This window comes from Vulpes lagopus, chromosome 3, assembly GCF_018345385.1.
Source record: "Vulpes lagopus strain Blue_001 chromosome 3, ASM1834538v1, whole genome shotgun sequence".
NCBI lineage: Eukaryota > Metazoa > Chordata > Mammalia > Carnivora > Canidae > Vulpes > Vulpes lagopus.
Window position 1 is genome coordinate 152,038,025 of NC_054826.1, and position 19,865 is coordinate 152,057,889.

General features: G+C 41.7%; 1 protein-coding gene across 2 annotated transcripts in view; it reads left to right on the forward strand.

The window, feature by feature from the left end:
* The window catches only part of LPAR3 (lysophosphatidic acid receptor 3), a 77,476-nt gene that overhangs the window by 39,776 nt on the left and 17,835 nt on the right, over nt 1-19,865 (forward strand). The gene's annotated exons all lie outside the window — the stretch shown is intronic.

Below are 19,865 nucleotides of genomic sequence, written 5' to 3' on the forward strand. Positions count from 1 at the left end.
CTGGAATATAGGCCCCTAATGTCTAGCTCTTACCAATAGTCTTTTTGAGCTGGGGGAGTTTGAAGCGGGTACCATGTAAACCTTAAGTGAGTGACTCTTAAGGTATAAAAGGAGATTTCTTTGGTAGAAATGGGATTAGAGGTGGAGATAATGCCAGAGAATACACGGTTATTATGTTTTTAATTCCCTCCTTCCAGGGTTAGCTGGTTACTTGGGAAGCTGTTATATCAGGTCTGCTGACAGGATTGGCTGCACAATTCATGGGCCCCTTAAAAGAAGGCAGGAAAAAAAGTGCTGCTAAAGGCACTATGATCTAAAACTCCTTTCTTCTGGACATCTTCGCTCACACTCATGCTCTGCTGTCCCATCAGATTTCACTTACAAACAGTAAGTTCAAAGGTAAACTTACTGAGGATTTCAAGATAGTGACAGTAGATCTTGAAATGGAGCTCAGGACCCTGGTGAGCTCAGGCTCCATGTGACTGTGCAGGCCACCTGCCCACGAGACTGGCTGTGGCTGCTGAGTATAACCTCCCAGCCCTAACTATCCCAGGACCACTTGCGGAGACTCAGGTCTCATTGAATTTATCCTCTTCCATGATTACAAGGGCCAGCCATGTGTGTTGTCTCATGAGCCTTCTCTTCAATTGTGAGAAGCACTTTCTTAGAAGCATCCTGTCTTTTTCAGAGCTGATGCCTATTTCTAGAGTGAGGCTTCTTACCAGCCTCGAGCACTGACAGGGGTACATGGGGCCTGTGTGACTGAGACGATCCCAGGAGCTCCCACATACAGCTCATGCATGACTGGGCTTTCAGAACTAGACTCACCAGGGAGGCAAAGACCTATCTGTTCCTGTCCTTTCTCTGTTCTCAGTCTTCCTAGCTGGGTCCCCAAGACAAGACTTGTAAGTACTGTATCCAGAACAGTCCCCCTCATGACTGGGCTCACCTAGAGAATACTACAAATCAGCCTCATATGAAAGGTCAGTACTTTTTGTGTGTGACATGAACAATTCCTCCTGGGAACATCAGTGTTATCCTTCCTGGGATGTGTTCCAAGCTCTTGGGTCCTGGGATTCCTTGTAGTTAGGCCTGATGTTCTGTTGAAGTCTCTTGGCTCAGGAGGAGTTATACTGAGTTTACTTAGATTGGAAAACCTGTAGCAAAGCTCCTGGATCCTCACGGCCACTTGGATGTCCCGCTATCACTCCAGGGACACAGAGCAATCTTGTGAAGCCCTCTGAGTGGAGGTCAGTGCTGCCCACTGTGGCTGGGGCCCTCCTGAAGTTGCTGAGGTTGCATAGCAGAATTATTGGCTCTAAATGAATCCTTGTAGCTTGGAAGCTAAAACTCCATCTCTGCAGTGGCATGGAATGGACCATCAGAAGGACATAGAAGTGGTCCTACAAGAGGTTAGTGCTAATTTATGGGGTATTACTGGACTGTCCTCCATTTACTCTAATTCGGAAGGAAAATATTGTTCCTTTGCTTTAAGGCAGCTTAGCCTAGAGAATCTTTAGGCTTCCTGATACTTCTTTGCTGGCCTCTGTTTAATAAGGGATCATGTAGACCCTTCTGACTGGGGAAGTCTCTCCGGATATGGTCAGAGAGAGACAGTGCCAAGGACCAGCCATTGAATTTTGGACTTCTCTCATGGCAGGGTGGTCGGTGGGGGAGGGGGGGTGTGAGTGGACAGGGCTAGCCTGGGGGTCCTGCAGAGGCAGCCTGGAAGTTCTTAAGTAGAGGGCTTTCTTGAATTCCTTTAAGTTTAGGAAGGAGATAACATAGGAGGAGAGTTCACTAGGTAGTTGGGCTCAGCCTGAGGAGTCTCAGTGTTTGTGGGGTAGAGGGGCTATGGCCTTCAGGATTCACACAGAAAGGTGGGGCTCTCTGGTTTGAGAAGTTCTCTGGGACTTGGCTCTTCAGTCCCTCTGAAGCACCACAGGCTAGCCTCTGGGGACCTGGGGACCTTAAGAGGCTTCAGGGTCTCAGGTGAGAGCAACCATCGTGGATCCTTCAGAGACTGGTTATGACCAGGCACTAGATGTTCAGAGAGCACAGCTGAGCCAGGGTGCATGGGGCTCATGAGCCAGGGAAGCCTTGGGCAATGGAAAAGAGAGTATACTAGGATCTGATGAGGTTCAGTAAGAGAGGCCTTATTCTCTTAAGGTCCATTGAAAACATACCGGAGTATATTCATGCATGTTCTGTAGTTATCAATGAGGAGGCAGTAGGCTGAGATAACCCTTTATCCAGTGAATGGGAAAGGTTGGATGCAAAGCTCACACACTTATGTCTCCATTGGAGAGGATGGTCTCTGGCATCCCTGGGATCCTCCTGATGAGTTTTCTAGAGAGCTCTCTGGGCATTCACTTGGCATAGATGCCTGGAGACCTGAAGGGACAAGTGGCCCACTGGTCCCTTGGCCCCTGGGTAGAGCTTCTCCAACACCTCCAGACCAGGAAAGGGTCACAAGGTGACGACAGAAAGTAATGCAAGTGGGAGCTGCCACATTTGGATGGAAGGCATTTGTCTCCTTTGAGTTGCCACTGTCCAAGCTGTGTGGCCGGTGAAAGGCTGGGGCCACCACGAGGCTGGGGCCGGGGCTGTTGGTTGATGTGGTGGAGCAAGGAGCTGGCTGGTTCTGAGCAGGCTCACAGAGGCCTGTGCCTGCTTTTTTAAATTAATTTATTTATTTATGATAGTCACACACACACACACACACAGAGAGAGAGAGAGAGAGAGAGAGAGAGAGAGGCAGAGACACAGGCAGAAGGAGAAGCAGGCTCCATGCACCGGGAGCCCGACGTGGGATTCAATTCCGGGTCTCCAGGATCACGCCCTGGGCCAAAGGCAGGCGCTAAACCGCTGCACCACCCAGGGATCCCCTGTGCCTGCTTTTTAAGGCAGTCCTGAGGGAGGCAGATCAGATCAGGGTAAAGTGGTGGATCCTAGATGACAGCATGGTTAGCACTACCTTGGAATAGCTCCAGGAGCTACCAGGGAAGGGCCAGGATCCAGGCAGGAGAGCCAAGGGCAACAATGCCACTTCCCCCAACAACCAGGTGCAGGAAGCCACCTCAAAATCAGTAGTTGGAAGTGAAGGGAACTTGACCGCAGGTAATGGGGAGCTGGTCATTGACCTGAGCCCAACCAGGGATCTGGTTGGGTGGCTGCATCGTCTGGAGGGCTGCAGGAGTCAGGGAGAGGCCCAGTCCCAGCAGACCTGGAATACTAGTCAGGTTACCATGGAGACATAATTAGTGGGACTAGAGTGTAAAGCAGAGACCAGGGATATGGTCAGACTGAGGCTGGGGGCTCCTCAGATTTCTCCTGCCCAGAGGTGGGCTGCCTCCCAGGGCTTGGTTGTGGGGGCTGCTGAAAGAGGGCCCAGACAATTTATTATAGAAATAAAGTTTGGGGAGGTGGTGTGAGGCATTGTATCAGGATCACCCGAGCAATGTTTGCAACCCATGTGCAAGCTCTGCCTCCCCTCCTGCACACACAGACCAGTTTCTACTTGAGTGGAAAGCCCTGACCTGCATGTCTGGAAGAAACCACCTGGGTCCCATGCAGAAATGCTTCACAGGCAAGAGTTACTATGATGGTAGTGAGAAGACAGGAAAAATAGATTTAAAAGACATTAAAAAGACAGATACCTCAGGAAGGGGAGGCATGAGGGGAGCAGCAAAAGGATGAACCCAGCTTCAGAGCTTTATATTTGGATGACGGAAAGAGCAAAAAAAAGAAAAAAAGGTTTATAAACAGAAGTTCAATAAAATAGACCCAGAGCAGAATCTCTGATATTCTTAGAGAACATAAAATATCATCTTTTCAATAAGTTTGGAATATATCCCCTAACTCCAAATCTCTAGGAGAATAAACTATAGTCCCTCAAAAGTTCCAGGTAGCACACAGGAGCTGCATAATTTGCTTTGAGGGAACTCATCTATTTAATACATGTCTAATCTCCTGCCTGTACACCATCAAGAAATTTAACAAATTTTTGTCCCTGCCTTGTTCTTTTAGTTACTAGGAGTAAACTATTTTGTTAGGTTGAAATTAGCCAGTTTGCATTTGTATCAAATCTCATTTGTTCTGACACAAACAATCCCTTTGTGGGTAATGAAAACAATTTAATGGTGTGGTCTGAAGGAGAAAACAATATTACTCAAGCTATTAACACCAGGGGACTTCTTGCTGACCTCTCACAATGACCTGCAAACTGTGCTTCCAATATTATTGCACTCCCGAGGAAGCATGAAATGAAATGGTGCCCAGAAATGTTTTAGAGAACACTTCATGTGAGAAAGGCATGGAAGGAAGGAAGGAAGGAAGGAAGGAAGGGGAGGGAAGGAGGAGGGAAGGAAGGAGGGAAGGAAGGGAAGAAGGAAAGAAGAAAAGGAAGAGAGGGAAGGAAGGAAGGAAGGAAAAAAGGAAAGAAGGGAGGGAAGGAAGGGAAGAAGGAAGAAAGAAAAGGAAGAGAGGAAGGAAGGAGGGAAGGAAGGAAAAAAGGAAGGGAAGAAGGAAGGAAGAAAGAAAGAGGAACGAAGGGAAGAAGAAAGGACGGGGGAGGAAGGAGGAGGGAGGGAGGGTCTGAGACAGAGAAGTAGCTATAAAGGACCGAGAGGGCAGGCAGGACTTCTAGCATTAACCTGGGGACCAAGTTGACAAGTTAGCACAGCACGTCTTCAGTATCAGGGGTGGAACTGGGCACAGAAAGCTGTTGCAGTCATATCTTGGAAATAAAAATTGCATGGGACTCACATTGTGTTTTGAGATTCTCTGATAGAACTGGAACTTTCAAAGAAAGCTTTTCTAACCTTAATTCTCTGTGTTGGGTGACCCTCTTTGGGGCAGGGACTGCTGCATCTCATTTGTCTTTATTTGCTCAGTGCAGTGCACATAGCAGGACTCAAGCAGTAAGCCAAGAGGTCTTCGAGAAGACAGTCTTTTACTGTTGTGAAACACCTCTGGATGTGCTCCCAAGGAAGAGAGAATAATTATTATTATTATTTTAAAAAATAATACCTGGGAGCAATGTAATCAGTAGTTAAATAGTTGAAACATCTTTATAATGCAACCCCCCCTTTTTTGTAAAACAGGAACATGTATCCAGGGATGATGCTTTTTGATGCTCTTTGTTGATCAATAAACTTACTGTCTTGAATTTGTTTATTTTATTGCTAGACCCATGCCTGGGCTGGGGGATTGACAGAACTTTGTGATGTTGAGCTAAAATTTGCTTACCTAAGGCCTAGGGATTTGGAGCGCACCCACCTTATTTACAAATGAACCCTCTTATTTGAAGCCTTGGCAAGAGTAACAACCTTTAGGATCGCGGCTGTGTGGGACTTGTAGGACATGTCCTCCTGCCCTCTTGTTTGTATATAACGGTAGCTTTGCCGTAACAAGCCACCCTTTAGAGACTTCCCAGTGGAGGAAGTGTCCTTTTCCACTGTGGGGTAGAATTACTGCTCCTGCTTTTTTCTAAAAGTTTCATTTTTCCTCCAAGTAAAGGCATGTTTGTTTTAGCAAAGCCTACGTTTTCTCTTCTTTTCTTTAAAAATCTTGACTATTTATTCTGAAGAGGTTTTCCAAAACTACTACGGTCGGGGGTGCATAAAAGCATTTTTTTGAGCATAATTAAAGGGATTAATTGGCCTTGGATCAACACATTTGAAGCATAAGAAGCATGCCGCTTTTTCACTGCAGTTTTATTTCATTTTATGGCTCTAAGGGTATCTGATCCTGCTCCTGAGGAGGGCCCAGCCCCTTGGATCTGGGAGGGACCATGCTTTGCAGGGCCTTGTCCTTTGCCTTCTCTCTGGGTAATACCTGGGATGGCATGAAGGTTATAGTTGGCCTTGGGTTCTAATTCTATGATCTGAGGGAGAAATTTCATTTCTTTCCACCTGTTTCCTCACCTGTAAAAATCTTAACACAGGGGCACCTGGGTGGTTCAGCGGTTGAGCTTCTCAGGTGGTGATCCTGGGGTCCTGGGTTGAAGTCCTGAATTGGGCTCCCTACATGGATCCTGCTTCTCCCTCTCCCTATGTCTCTGCCTCTCTCTGTGTCTCTCTCATGAATAAATAAATAAAATCTTTAAAAAGGAAAGTCCTAACACAAATCTGTTCCAGAGTATATTCTTAGGAGTAAATGAAATACACTGCTAACAAGAAGCTTCAACAATAATATACACAATGGCTTCTTGAATCGACTTAGTAATTTCAAAATGTTTTCAGAACTCACCCTGTGAGTTTGATTTAGCCACCCAATAACCCCAAGCAGCAGACAGGACAGAAATTCCTAGCCTCATTTTATGGCTCAGGAATAAATAAAGCCTAGAGAGGTGACAAAACTTGTTAATCTGGACATCGAGACTAGAGCTCAGAGTGTAAATAGTTTTATAAATATTAGAGTGCCTTGGCTCCAGAATTTAAATATGTTTAAAGCCTTTATTATTTTGTTATTATGAATGTAGTCCTTGCTGGTTGCCAAATTCTACACATTATAGAAATTTATGATGTAGAAAGTGGAAGTCACCCTCTCTCTAGAAAGGTCAGAACCACTGTTAACAGTTTGATGTGTCATCTTGTAGACCCATTCCCTGCAAATAATAAAAGTATGTGTGTGTGCGTGCACTCCTCACATACACATAATAATGATTTTTGTATAGAAATGCCCTGTAATATTTATAATAGTTCACAGCTTGCTTTTTTCACTTGACAATAAATATATCGTGGATTCTTTTCACATCAGTACCAACATATCTAACTCTCTTCAGCGAGTATATAAGATTACACAGCATGCCACACCAAATTATTGATATTTTGTGGGCTGTTCTGATTTTTTACCCTCACAAAGAATGCTGCAATGAGCATCCTTTAAAGGTACATCTGAGCATTTGTGAACTACTTTTGTGGACTATCTTGTTTGAGAATTAGTCAAGAGAATGCCCGTTTAAAATTTTGTCAGATATTTCTAAGTCATCCTCTACATAGTCCACACTCTTGCAAACAGTGCAGTGTTTCTCCATTGCTTTCTGTCAACACCAGGTTTTTATAACTCACATACCCTTAAATGAAGCATTTGTGCTTTAGCATAAGACATTTGAAAGGGTGGAGCTCTCCCATCTATCAAGTCTTGTCAGCAAACCAAGCACAGCAAGCACAGAGGAGTAAATGAAAGCTGACAGGGGCATGAGCATATGTTAAGCTAGATATTTAGATATTTGGCTTCCATTCCTATTCATTCATTCAAATAGTGTTTACTGAGGGTTGTTATGGGCCAGGCCCTGTTTAGGTTTTGGGAACTGAGTGATGAACAGGATGAAGTGCCTGCCTTCATGAGCTTACATTCTCATGTGGGTGAACTATAAACAGATAAATTAGAATATAATGTCAAGTAAAGTTAAAATCTCTGATGAAAAATAAAGCAGGGGAAGGGATAAAGTGGCAGGGCAGAGATAGGGGAAGGGTAGGGTACTTTTGGCTGGGTGGTCCTAGAAGTTTCTCTGCTGACTTGCCAACTGCGTAGAAACCCAGTACAATGAGGGCTGAGCTCAGTAATGACAGGGGACAGTTCCATGTGGGCAGGTCTGGCAATGGGAAGAGCAGAAGCCCTGAGAGAGGAGCGATTTGGCAGATTCTGTGGCCTCAAAGCCTCACTGACTTGATCTGCTATAAGAGGATACAACTCTCTTTGTAGAAGGCCATGTTCAAATGAATGAACTGGTGAAATGCCTTATATCTCTTTAGAGGGTGATGCCTTTAGTGTTGACTAGAATTTAACCCCTGAAAGCCTTTGAAGTGTGTCTGCCAATGGCCAGCAGACACGGAGCTGTACACAGTCTTTCTCCCTAGCGTGAAGACCACCTCTATGAACCTGATAAAAATGTGAACCAGGCCCACTGCACCTCTAGTGTGAGAAGGTTAGGCCTACATACTCATGATTGGGTCCTTCTTTTTACTTCTTTGCTTCCTAAGAACTCTTTGCTATTAAATGTGTTTTAACACAACTGGAGGGGAAAGTCATCATTTAAAACGAAGTTTGTTGGAAGGTAGTCACAGAGAGAAGCATCTGCTCACCAGGCCCTCGGAAGTTACTCCTGTGTCTGAGGATGGATCACCCTCCACCTTCCCTCCCAACTCAGACACCCCAGTGTCAGCTGAGAGCAGAGGCCAGAGCGTTGAGGAATAGCTGCGTGCAGGGGGACAGAGGACATGATGAAAGAAAGAGGGCAGTTTTAAATGTGAGGTTGGAGAAAGAATTTTCTGCAGGCTGGAGCTTCCCCTAGAGGCATTGAACGTTGAGCTCAGCCCTCTCACCCATCAGGCTTGCTGTGGTTTCTGCAGCATAAAGACCAAGATGGGAGTTTCCTTTCCTTCGTCCCCTTTTTTTGACCTCATCTTTCACAGAGAGGATGAAATTGCCTTGCTGTTCAGCTTACAGAGGCTGAAGCACTGCTTCTTGGTGCTTTACTAAGTTTCCTGTACACTAATTTCTTCATGTCTCAACATGTAGTGAATCTTTTTTTCTTTGCTCTCCTCCAAGAGTCTTATGCAAGAGGGCTCAAACAAGAAAAACCTCCTTGTGAACAAAACAACACCCCTGGAAGACTTTGAAATCCATGCCAAATGCGATATTGAACTTGAAATTCAAACATAGGGCTGTTATTATTATCTTCTGCTTCTAAAAGAAACTCCCGAATCTACCCTCATTTACCTACATAAAGAAAAAATGTGCTGACTCATAAGTACTTTAACAGATCATTTTTTTAAAAGACAATTTTTAATAAACAGACTGATGAGGTTTATAATCTGCACAAATACTTTCATTTTATCAAAATGAAAACTAATCTACTTCAGTGTATTTCTTTAATATATCTCTTCAAAGCTCTAAGTTATAAAGCTAAAGGAAATGTAAGGAAGATGATTTCTACTAATTCACTTACATCATTAAAAGCGCTTGTGTAGCCCATACATTATGGATTTTATTTTTCCTTTTTTTTAACTCTCTGGGAACTTTTTGGCTTTTGACCATGGACTGAACTTCTTTTGTCCAAGACTTTAAAATTACAGCAAAAGATTGATCTGTTAGTGGTGGCTATGACCTATCTGGAAGAAACTCTGTATTTTAGTTGGAGGCCCTATACCTAACTTTGGAGTTCTAGTCCTGTATTAATTATCCTTTTGATTATAAAAACAGGAACCAACTCTTGTCACTTAAGTGAAAAAGAACAAAAGTGTCATAGAACCCAAGGGTGTGTAGATCACCACACCTAAGATACAGCCTGGAACCAGAGGCTGGAAAGCCCTGTGCTATCCAGGAAAGTATATTCATTTTTTTCATCATAGTTTCTCCTTTGTGCTTATTTTATTCTTAGCTCCCTCTGAAAACTGCTTTTCTTCCCCATTTCCCCCCTGCTACTTCTGTTTATATTGTACAAAACATGGCAGCCAGTAGTTCCTCAGTATATACACCAAGGTTTGTGTCTTTCTTGCATTTATACATTTTCTGGGAGGGGATTCAGCTGGCCTAGCCGAGAATCCCATGCCAACCCTTAGACCATTCACATCTGACCAGAAGCTGCAGTCTTGGAAGGGAATTGTAATTGGTCCATTGTGGATCTGATGCTTTAAAGGAACTAACTGTGGTCAGGAGTGGAATCAGACATTCCAGGAGCTTCACCTGTATAGCAATGTAGCTGGAGATACCTGTTTATGACAGAGAGACAGACAAAGAGAAACAGACAGAGACAGAGTTAGAGACAAGGAATGTGATACTTAAATACTGAGAGACAGATAGATAGAGAGGGATGTGTAGCTAGAAGCAGTCACCAGAAAAGAGGGAATCTTGACTTGTTGGCATCTGCTTTAACCCCAAAACATAAAGCCATGCACACCAAATGACATCAAAGTGTAGAGGTATAAGCTTGGAGAATGACAGAGCCATTGAGAATTTTCTAGAATCTCATGGTGGCTTCATCCATTTTACTTTTCCTCTAAAGTACAAATTCCTCTTCAGCAAAATCCAGGGCTTCTCAGATTTTTAGTCATAATGAGATTTTGTCTCGAAATTTGAAAAATTAATGAGTAAAACATTATTTGTCATGAGGTGCCTTTGGTGGTTCTTGCAAACCTCTCAGGCAAATAAAAATTCTCATGATTTTGCTGTTTTTTAAGTAAGGTTTAATCTCTATCACAGAAGTGGGAAATGGAGTTTCAGGAATTCATTTTTGACATGTGATTTAGAAAGAAAAGATATGAACCTCAATGAATACTTTATTATTTTCATTGTCAATCATTTGCCAAAGGATGGATTACTGTGAGAACCAAAGGATAAGGTTGGAGTAAAAGTTCTGGTTGCTGTTTGTTCAGGAGGAAATTCCTGTGAGCATTTAAATGGGTTAGGGACTTGAGGGCCAAAGCAAAGGGTCAACTCTGAATAAAACTGTTCTCTGTTAGCTCCTTCCGTGACAACTAGCCACTGTTTCCAGCAATGGGGTCTTCATTTCAGTACCCTCTGAGCAAAGACAATGTTCCTAATGTGCTTAATTAACTCTACAAAACCCTGTCACAGTGTTTACTCCTTTGGTTATATCTTTTCTTAGACAGATTTTTTTTTTTTATTTTGAAAAGACATCTGCTTTGCTTTTAAGAGCACACAGCTAAATCCCCTGTCAAGGTCTGAGGATGCAAGTTTTTTTCACTGTCAGTAAGTATTTCGTGCAGGAAATTCTCTCTATAAAACAGAGCTGCTTGAGTCCTAAACATTCCCACAAATCTGAAATGGTCCTGTTGTCTTAGGAAACATTTCCTTGTAACTGTCTTCTAAATTTGGCCCTTACATGTAGCTATACACCTTTTATACGAGTAAGCGGTGTGCTCTGAAACTTCTGGATCATTTCCTCTTGGGCGTTAGTAAGGAGCCTACTCACTCATCTGTCATCATGGTCACTGTTTCTTAAAAGTCTCCTGATGGGATATTTTGTAAGGAATCCTTCAGCTATGTATTGGGTGTATTGTAACAAATCCTTGGATGATGATATTTAATTTTAGAACCAATATATATTTGAGGATCGTCACTTGATCTTAGCTCCTATAAAATTGGGCTAATGATATTCCATTTCACAGGTAGTTTTTGTTCTTTCATTAACATGAATGCTAATAATGGCAAACACTTTGTATAATCATTATGTATGCCAGAAACTCATCGAAGCACTCTACAGATATTAACTTATTTAACTCTCATATGAAGCATGTGTTATTATTCCCATTCTAGGCAAAAGGGTTAAATAATTTTCTCAAGGTCACACAGTAATTGGAAGAGCTGAGATTTGGATGCAACCAGTTGGTTCTACCTGTATACCATATAATTGTCATCCATTAGTTCAGCAGACATTTATTAAGCTTCATGTAGGAGACCACTAAAAACCAGACTTGTCTTTTTCCTTTAGGACCTGTAGTCTACAGTGCAGAAAATTGGGAAAATATATAATAGTAAGTCTTACAATAAACACAGGGGGCTCTGGGAGCACTTGGAAGCACATAACCCAGCTTTGAGAGATAATGCCAGCTGGTCTCTAAAAGGAGAACATGATAATACTTACCTCAAAGAGTTGATGTGAGGATTAAATAACTTAATGCATAAAAATGCTTAGAAGAGAGCCCCTCCTGTTGAGTGTCAGCTGCGATTTTTATTAAGCCAAGCACTGGAAGCTGTGGAGTTATGTGAAGAACTGGGTTGAGGATCTGTAAAGCATGTTGAAGGCCAAAGAAGCTGCAAGGACAAAGACCCAGAAATAAAGGATGGCATGCCAGCTCAGGGTGCTGCAGTTAACACAGAGTACAGAATAATGGGTCAGAGGAGCAAGGAGTCTGGCGGGTCAATCAAGGTGAGGTCCTGAAGGAGCGGTCTGTCAGGCTGTGGACTTTGGGCTTGTCCTGAAGACTTCAAGCAGGGAGACAACTTCAGCAGAATTCCTTTATATACAGATTGCTGACCACATTTTGGAGAATGAATTAGAGAGAGTAAAGACTGGAGGCAGGAAGGCTGTTAAATTAATCCACGCTAGAGTTGATGGTGATTTGATGTAAGGGACAGATAGGATGGTTGGAAATAAATGAATGGATGAGAGTGACATTAATGATATAGAAGCAGCAATACTTGGTGACTTTTGCCATGTGTTCCATGAGAGGGGGAAATCAAAGATGACACCCACATTTCTGGCCTGGACAATTGAGAGGAAAGTGATCCTGCTACCTGTAACTCAGAGCATATAACCTATATATAAGAATGCAGATTCTGGAATCATTGAGAATGGGACCATGAAAGATGGTAGAGTTTACAGTGAAAGAAGATGATCTATGAAGGAATTCCTGGTGGACCCAGCATCAATACTGGGTCAAACACAGATTTCTTAGCATTCATGCAGAGAGGCTGATAACCAGAATGTTGGCATAGGTCTGCTGGCAATAGTGATCCCCATCTTCAAACACCTTTTGCTCCAAGCATCCCTACCTTGTCCTCTAGCCTCCAGGGTCCGCCCTGGTGAGTAGCAACTTGTTTCTCCATGAGTTGGCCTGGTGCTCTTTATGCCCCAATATGTGCTAGACCTGTGATTTTCAGAGCTCTGGTGTTCAAGGGAGATTTCTAAAAATCCATCAAATATTATACAAGCTGGGACCTTAGTGGCCATCCAGTGCATCCATCCCAGCATAGTATTTCACAAGTAGACATGATAGGACCAAATTCTGTATATTGTAAGGATACCACTTCTGAATCATTTTTCCTGTAGCTCTAAATAATATTCTTTTCACTCTATCTAGTTCTTGTACAAATAAGAATGTAAGTTTCTACCCTTCGATTTTACTGTAGCCCAGCAAAGAGGTGGTATGTAAAGCCTCACTGCCCTCCTGTCTCCACGTCTCCTTACCATCAGTAGCATTTCAGCCTTACTTTTCACAGTGTATTCTGTGGCAATACACTGATATGAGGTGTGTGTGTGTGTGTGTAATATATATGTAATAAAGACTTTACTAATGTACCATATTTCCATGTTTTATGATGAGAAACTCCTGCCTGAGTCTGGCATTGCATATACCTTCTGTTGACTCCATCAGAATTAATGTCACCTTGGTTTTTTTCTAGAATGGGAAAGGACCCCAGATTCTCTTTACTGGCTCCAAACTAACTCAGAACCTGCAGGGAGCACAGGTGTTGACTATATGGAATCAGCCTAGGGGCGTCTTCTGTCTTTAAATAACTGAAGGGCTGTAAAAAGTGAGTTTTTAAATTTAATGATGGATAAAGGAAGTGTTTTTCTTTCAGTGATGGAATTACCTTTTTCTTCAGAGTATAGATATTTTAATTTGCAGGCTACATCAGTCTTAATTGTATTGTTTGCTAATAAGATTTACTTAACCTATCTGTGTCTCAGTTTTTTAATCTATAAAATGAAACCATTAGAAAGCACAGAAGTGGCTAATTTTGAGACATGTAGTATTAAGAGTTTGTCCTAATTTCCTAAAGTACCATGTAAGCTATTATGGTGATTGAAAATGATATGTTATTATTCTTTCCCAGGACACAATGGATATTTGAAAAAAATACAGCAGTTGTGAACATCAGAACTTTAAATTTCATTTTCGGATCATGGTTGGAGATTTTTAAAAATATTTTATGAATATGAGCAATTTTGTATAAAGTCAGAAAATAAGTCATGAATTTATATTGCTTAACTATTTTTATGTTTGATGAAGAATCATATGGCCAGCAAATTGCAGAATGGATTTTTAAGTTTAAAGAAAGCAATGTTCAGAAGATACCACATAAATAACAAATTAACCCAATTTACATTTTGTGATAAGGTTGCCAGGTGAATAGATAAAGAGAATGCTGTGGATGGAATGTATGTGGCTGTCAAGAAGACATTTGATAATTGGACATAATATTCTGGTTATCAAGAACTGTGGGCAGGGTGATAGAACAGTCAAGTGATTCACCAGTAAGAGCAATTACATCTGAAGCCTGGTGATTAAAGACAGGATTGATATCAACCTGGCAAGAACTTCAAGGACTGCCAAGATTCTTGCACTATACTCTTGCACTAAATATATGGTCTATATTTCACCAGCAAAATAACAATGACTTAGAGAAGATGTGAAGAACATTGCTTGCATACATGGCAGAAAGAGGAAAGAATAGCTAATATGTTAGGGAAGAGATTCTAGATTTAAACAGCTGTCAACAGAGTAGAATGATACACCAAAGAAAACAGGAAGAGCATTTTATAAGAATAGATCTGGTCATTAGATTTAAATAAAACACACCAATGTACACATTGCAACCACAAAAGTGAGGCAGACCTCCTTTAAAAACAGTGCATGTTTGGACAAAAAAGAAAAAGACCCAAGGGTTTTACTGACCAGCAGTGCTGTTGTGTAGAGGATGTCATGCTGTGTGGCTGCCCAAAGGGAAATGTGATCATAGGCATACTAATCGAACATGAAAGACCCAGTTAGAGAGGAAATTTTCCTGTTTTCCCTGGATACAGGTTAAGTCCATGGAGACACCACAAGGCTGGTTCTGGACATCACATTTCGAAAGGAATATTGTCAGTGTAGTCAGCATCTGGGGTTTCAAAGGATCCAGGACAGATGAAGGAACTGGGGAAGTGTCACTAAAAAAAGAAGAAGAAGGAGGAGGAGGAGGAAAAAAGAGGAAAAGAAGAAGAAGAGAAGAGGAAGAAGAAGAAGAAGAAGGGGGAGGGGGAGGAGGAGGAGGAGGAAGGCAACATAACAGTTATCTTAAAAACATTTTAAGAATTGTTACCTGGAAAATAAATTATATTTCGGAGGGTTTGGAAGTTAAAACTAGGGTCAAGAGTAAAAATTACAAAAAAAATTTAAAAAAATAAAAAAAAGAGTAAAAGTTACAAAAAGGATATTTGAACTCACTATCGGAAGAATTTTATAAAAATTCAGGCTATCTCTAGTAGAGCTGGCTGCCTAGTGCAGTGAGGAGAGCTCCCTCTTGTTAGAAGTGTTACACAGGTATTAGGTGATGCCTGGTGTTGCTTAGGGATTCTTTCACTGCATAGGATAGATAGGCAAACTTTAAGAATCCTTGCAAGTCTGTGACTCCACAAAAAAATTTTATTGGATTTACCTAGTGATCAGATTTTTTCATGAGTACGGGAAGATAACTCGATCTCATTTGAAGTAGGCACAAGCATTAACTACTTTAATTGCATGGGTGTGTATCATTTGCAGAAAACAAAACCATCTTGCCAAAGGCCCTGTGCAATCTATTAGCTCAGGATGGGCTAATTAGATTTGGCAAGCAGACAAGATGATTCATAATAAAAGCTCCATACAATAAAAACTAGAAACTGTGAAATTGAGGTTCCAGGTTATAGGAGTGCTACTCCTGTTCATTTATCTTCTTCCATGCTCTTGGCTCCCTCCAAGTGATCCCAACAGTCAAATTTGGCTCTGTTAGTATTAAAAAGCCTTCTTAAGGAACCTCCTTACTGTTTTCCACAGTGGCTGCACCGATTTACTTTCCCACCAGCAGTGCAGGAGGGTTCCTTTTCTACACACCCTCACCAGCACTTGCTGCTTCTTGTCTTTGATTTTAGAATGACTATTGTACACATGAAACAAATGTAGTATTTTGTGACAACTATGCTCAAGTAAAAAAATTTAAAAGAGAAAAAGGTCTTCTTAAACTTGGGCAAATATCTATATGTATCTTTAGATCATTCTTATGTTCACTTATCTGATCATCCACTCATTAATAAATATTAAGTGCCTGCTTTATATCAGGCACTATGCTAAGAACTAGGGATAGAAAAGTAAATTGGCTGATTGTAGAGCTAGTCCTTGAGGTATACCTGGTCTAGTAGAGAACATGGGCATGAGAATGAAAACAAATATTTGCAATGTTGCTGGTGCTCTAGTAGAAAAATGTGGAGGAGATAGAGCTCAGCCAGCTACCTCTGCCATTCGTCTTTTTCACTTGGTTCCCCCTTTTGTACAGCTCTGTTCTAAAAGACTTAATTTTAAAATCCTCTGATTACTCAGGGAACAATAGAACATTCCTACATCTTATGTAACCCTGGTACCTTAGGATTTTTCCCCCCCTTTTTGAGACTCTTAAGTTTGATTCTGACCATCTTTCAACCTGGAGAGCATGGTCAGCACAGGAATGGCTAACATATGAAGTCTTACTCCATGCCAAGCACTGATCTATATACTTTATGAATAATCAGTCATTTGGCCCGTACAGCAACCCCAGGTGGAGGGTATTCTTATTGCCTCCATGTTACAGGTAAGGGAGCTAAAGTAGGTTAAAGTGGTTTCATAGAAAGTGCCCAAGGGTACCTAAAAGCAAGTGTCAGGTCTTGGATTTGAACCCAGCAGTCTGGCTCTAGAGGCCAAGCTGTGAAAGCACAATGCCATATTGCCCCTCTCACCAATGCCATTGTAGATTTTCCAAATATGAGATCACAAAAAATCTTTCCTGGAGCAATGAGAGACATGACGTTATGATCATGTCAATGACCCTGTGCTAAATGCTGCAATGAAACGCCTTGTGTTCATCCATTCTTTCACTTGGGCCTCACCAATTCCATGAGGGGGATTTTATTGCCTCTGCTTTACAGATGAGGCAGTGAGGCTTAAGAGTTTAAGTAAATCGTCCAAGTTTACCTAACTAGTAAATCCTTCAGCATATGTATGTCATCAGGTAAAAATACCAAGTAGTCATTGTACACAATAATAGACACATTTGTTTCAGGAAAGTAAAAAAGGTGTATGCTGAAAGGGGAAGAAGCATTTAATGTTTTCCTGGGGATGGCTAAAGGGGTGAGAAGATGAGCTTTTTGTTATGTGACTATCACGATGTCTTTAGTTCCACAGTTTAAGTGAGACAGTATCCCAGACTTCTTTATTTGCCCTTTAATGGATTTAGGGTGTTTGATTAGTTTGTAAAGAGATGCTCTGATTCAAGGAGACCTTTAAACTTTGAATGACCTTTTTTAGCATCTGTATTTATATGATTTAGATAAGTTTCTTCTTCACTGATTACAATTTATAAATTAGGGGAACCTGGGTGGCTCAGTCAGTCAAATGTCTGCCTTCATCTCAGGTCATGATCCCAGGGTCCTGGGATCAAGCCCCACGTGGGGCTCCCTGCTCAGTGGGGAGTCTGCCTCTCCCTTACCCTCTGCCTCTCCCCACCTTTCATGCTCGCTCTCTCTGCTCTCTCTCTCTCTCAAATAAATAAAATCTTAAAAGAAACAATTTACAAATTATTTGTTGTTTACACATTCTGACTTACTAATCTCATTTGATTAGTAGGATAGTAAAAGTAACTTTTTAAACAGAGGATTCTTTCAAACAATGATGTAATGTGGTTTATATGAGTTTGATTAACCCAAATGTGGAAAAACATGGACTACAAGGACGAGACGCAGACTCTTCTGTTCTAGATTATAATAAACCATTCCAATTCAGAAGAGGAGTCTTTGGCTTCCTAGGTACCTGTGATAACATGATTTACAGTTCCACTGGGTGAGATGTGCACTGCGAGTTGTTTCAGCTCTCTTATTACAGCACCTGATCTCAGAGGTGTTGGGTATATTCATATGTTAGGCATCTAGCTGGTGGCTTGGGGGACAAGTTGAGAGTGTTCTTCCTCTCTAGTAATTCCTGCATTTCCTTCATGATCTCCCTCAAACCCTGTTCTCTCCATCAGGTCTTCAGTCACCCCAACATGTGGAGATTTCTTCTCTGAGTTCCTGTATTATTCCCCCCTTTCCATTCATTTGTTATGTGTCATTTACTGCCTTAACGGTGATTTATTTTTGTGTGCGTGCCCTTTCTGTCCTACTAGAGAGCAAACACTTTAAGGTCAGGAACTGCATCTTATTTGCCCAACACTTATTGCTGAGATTAATAAATGTGTTAATGATTGCTGGAAGATACAAGAAAGGAAAAAACACATTAGCATTTTGTATAGGAGTTCTTTGGTGGGAAGGAAGCATATTTATGATTAGCGGCTCAGATTGGAACCATGATCATCTTGCTCATAGGGGAATATGTTGGTTGGTTAGGAAATATTGCACTGTTAGCACAGACAGTCCTCACATTTAAGTTTGCTGCTTGCTTTCCAGGATAAAGTGATATAAACGAAGTTCAATCTTATTTTCTGTAGGAACAATGTCTTAAAAGAGAATGGTGTTCCTACTCGAGGGCCTGGAATGTTCAGTCTTTCTCTAAAGGAAATTTTTACCAATGCTTTATCAACTCTGAGTTAAATATTTATATGTAATAAAAAGTAAGTGTATATAAAGTGTGCATGTATATGCATATGTACATGTACCTGCATTTTACAGGGTAACTAGAGTAAGCAACTGTGTGTTTTAAGGTTTAATGTAGTTTATTTTCAAATACAGAGGTGTAAGAGGCATTGGAATTCTGGGAAAGGACAGAGGGGGCTTTGAAGAAATAGCCAGAAGAAACAGAGATGTACCTCTAACGCCCTTTGTAGGAATTGGTGGGGCTTTAGGCAGGGCGAGGCTCACAGTTTGGGTGGAGACTGTTGGAAAATTATTTCACACATTAGCAAGGGTAAAAAGGATATAACTGGTCGAGAATGAATCAATAAAACATCATTGCAAATCAACTCACAGTTGGCCTAGAATTGCCTATAAAGTAATCAACGACTAGAGGCGAAATGGGCTTTTTTTGAGTGACTCAAATATCAGTTATGCTCATGACAACGGGTATTTTGAATTTCAGCCAAGCAGCTTGCACAGTTTGAGAACAGGCTATTGAGTAAATTCATAAGGTGGGTCTCCTACAGCACTTCGCGCTTTCCTTGATGGCACAGAAATGGGATCAGGTCCGACTGCCTGAGAAATGTTCTATCTGAAACCAATATATGAGGATGAGCCATTCGGGTGAAAACTCACAAGAGAGAATATTTCATTTTCTCTTGTGTTTCCTGTCTGTGACATTCTAGCTTTCCTTGCCTGCTTTCTTGAAAATTGAGCACCTACCAAGCACCCAGTCCCAGCCAGTTGGGAATCCAAGGGGACTGTGGCAGCATTTTTACCCTTCAGGTGCTCTCAGCCTAGCTGGCCGTAGAGGGACAAGCCACTCACAGTGTCTGATTTGACAGTAAGCATTAGGAGAGTGCCACAGAAATGTGGACTGGGGAACATCTGATTCAGCCTGGGGGCAGCATCTGGGAAAAGCTGTGAAAAACAGTGACAAATGAGCTGGACTTGAAAGAATAAAGGCAAAGGAGGTCACCAGGCAGTAAAGGTGACAGAGGCAAAATGTGAATAAAGCATAGGTGTCACTACTGATTTGATTCCTTCCCTTATTCCCTTTGGCCTGCTCTCTCCGTTAATTACCAAGGGGTTAAGATAGTCAATACCTGGCAAGTTCAGTTACAATCAGAAGTTTCCTTTCTGCAGAATCAGAACATTAGAGACTGCCCAGCCATAAGAATGGACATACTGGCCAAGAACTTTTCTTCTGGGAGTTTCCTATGGTACATCTAGAGATCCCAGGCTCCAGTGACATTCTTTCTTCTGAGATGTTATCACCTTCAGTCAGATTTCAGTGAAGGTACTACAGACCCAAGGACCATTGTATCTCTTTAAGTGGCTTAGGGCTTAACTGAAAGGGCAAGCTTTTTTCCTCCCGTTTCCAGGTTCTCACAGGATACCTTAATAGCATCTTCAAGTATGTCTCGCAGTGTCCATCTTTCCTTCCATCATTATCTTTTACACATATTCTTTTATTTTAAGATTTTATTTATTCATGAGAGGCACAGAGAAACAG